Source organism: Triticum dicoccoides, chromosome 5B, assembly GCF_002162155.2.
Source record: "Triticum dicoccoides isolate Atlit2015 ecotype Zavitan chromosome 5B, WEW_v2.0, whole genome shotgun sequence".
In the NCBI taxonomy this organism is placed as follows: domain Eukaryota; kingdom Viridiplantae; phylum Streptophyta; class Magnoliopsida; order Poales; family Poaceae; genus Triticum; species Triticum dicoccoides.
The window spans coordinates 111,543,637-111,546,283 of NC_041389.1; positions in this window are offsets into that span (position 1 = coordinate 111,543,637).

A 2,647-nucleotide genomic window follows, 5' to 3' on the forward strand; every position below is an offset into this window, starting at 1 on the left:
AAATCGTCAATTATGTATAACCGATCCGTTTAAATGTTTCCTAGAACCAAAATAAATTATTATACCCCTGTCACAAACCAAACAGAAGTCTATTTTACCAAAATTTAGGAAGATACAATGGCTATGATCCAAACAACAAATTGCCAAAATTTTGGCCATGCCCTTGCATTGGTCATGCCAAAAAATTGGTGGGGCAAAATGGGGCACAAACCAAACATACCCTGCGTCTTTTCGCATCCGTGTCCACGGACTAGTCCTTCCTGTCCACGGACGGATGCGAGAGAATTTTTACGATTTGCCATCGAAGATGCCCTAATTTAAGACACCAATGATAGTGGATTTGCAAACTTCCAAGTGAATCAAAGGACGCTTCGATCAAGGATGTAGCGGCCAACTGAAAATGACGGACGACGACGGTGTTGGTTCATCAAGCTTGCATCCGTCTGTAGTGGTGACTGAAAAGTGAAGAACACATTAAATACGTGGGTCCATGCTGCTGTTGAAAATGTCCAGGAAAGCAGCGAATATGTGCAGAAATTTCACAGTTCAATGCAAATCTTGAGGGAAGAATGTGTCCCAGATCTCATGTGCACATGAGCTCGGGAGCCAAACCGAATTTCCGCTACTTACGTATGTTAGCATAGCGAACAGTAGTTGCCTGCCTCCACACACAAAATGAGCATCATAAGAGCATTTCTCGGATCCAATAAACCGCGGTACCATAATAATATTCGTTTACGGAATACGTAAATCTATTTTGCGGTACCATGGGCTGCACGGTAGAGCAGATCCTGTAAAAGTGTGCTGAAAATTTAAACCGCGCCACCAAAATTAAACAGAGTTCATCCCAAACTTGAAACATACTTCCTCCGTCTTAAAATTCTTGTCTTAAATTTGTCTAGATACGGATGTATCTAATACTAAAACGTGACTTGATACATCCGTATTTAGAAAAAATTAAGACAAAAAATTTAGGACGGAGGAAGTACTTCATAAAACCTAAAATCTAACTAGTCATCATCCTTCTTGACGTGGAGATGGTACTCCATCGTCAAGCTGGAGTGGGCAACGCAAAGTCGTGCTCTTCCTTGGTCGCCGCTAGCCGTGCAGCGGCCCCTTCTTCTCCGGCGGCAACAGACTCCTTCGCCTCGAAGGACTCGCACTCCGCCTCCCAATGATGCTTGGTCATCGACCAAAGGATCTCGTCGAGTCGGTCAAAGTTCCTCCACGCCTGCGTCCGGACGCTGCAGGAGTGGGCGCCGCGCTCTTATTCCTCCACCAACGAGTGGAGGGAGGACCTCCCAGAGTGGGCGTCGCGCTCTTATTCCTCCACCAACGAGTAGAGGGAGGACCTCCCAGCCTCATCGTCATGGCAGCACTTGCAAGCGGGCGAACCGCCGTAGCCCCCTCGGCCACCCCGCCCGCGTCCAACGCTCGACATCCTACCTGTCGCCGAAGATTACAAGTTTGCAGCGGAGGGGTGAAAGGGGATTTGCCGGATGCGAACTATAAAACAGCCACTCCAGTATATACTAGTAGAGCGCCCGTGTTGCTACGGGCTATGCATATAAATAAAAGTAATTATTAAGGTTGTCTTCGTCGGCGCCCTTGATCCCACTAAACCCGCCACCAACTCTGGCGCTCGCGACTTTCCGCGTAGCCACACTTGAATATGTTAACCCCTGCCTCTCCTCCGTCGGCAATGACCCGATGTTATTGTTGTTCTTTTTCCTCCCGCCACTGCCTTTTTTTGTCCACCCTGCAAAACCGCCCACCTCTCTTCGCCTAACCCCCAGCCACTACCACCCGTAATTGAGAGGTGCTGATGCTCGTTGCTTCCCGGCCTCACCGCCGCCAACGCTACCCACAATTGAGGAGTCCTGATGCATTCCCCCTTGCCCAAGTCCCCGCCTACATCATGCATTGGTACGAGAGACAAAAATCGTCGATGATCGTCACATTGTCCACCTATTCTCGATGAATATGATCAATCCCAAGTCAATGAGTGGCGGAGCTTCACACGAATGCTTGGAGGGGCAAAAGACTTTTAGGATCCCATGCACATCAAGCAACATTGTCAATTTTGTTATCATTATAGGACATTTTTTCCTTTCTTCCTTCTCAACCAACATACCAAGTAACCAATTCTGGTAAAACATAGTAATTTACAAAATTTTATATGATTTGCAAGAATGCCACTGACCGAGACATTCTAAGAATGCCACTTTCTGTGAATAATCTCAAGCAACTACTCCCTCTGTCCCAAAAAGCATGTCTTAAATTTGTGGATACGGATATATCTAGCCACGTTTTAGTGTAAGATTTATCCGTATGTAGATAAATCTAAGACAAGATTTTTAGGACGGAGGTAATATAATTTTTTGAATTTAGTCCATATTCATAACCTTTTCAGCATGCATAGAGCAATGATACACATTTGCATACAAATAAGACGGATGTTTTAGTAGAACCGAAGTATACTAATGCCCAACAGGAAAAGCGCTAACTATTTACTTGGCAGAAACTCCTAAATAGTTGTATCTTAACATAAGTAGGCAGAAGGACATAGGAGAGGAGAATGACACTTAAAAAATCGGAAATGTTAACGCCCACACGTGTGGGCGTTTGCACATCGCCCACACGCCTC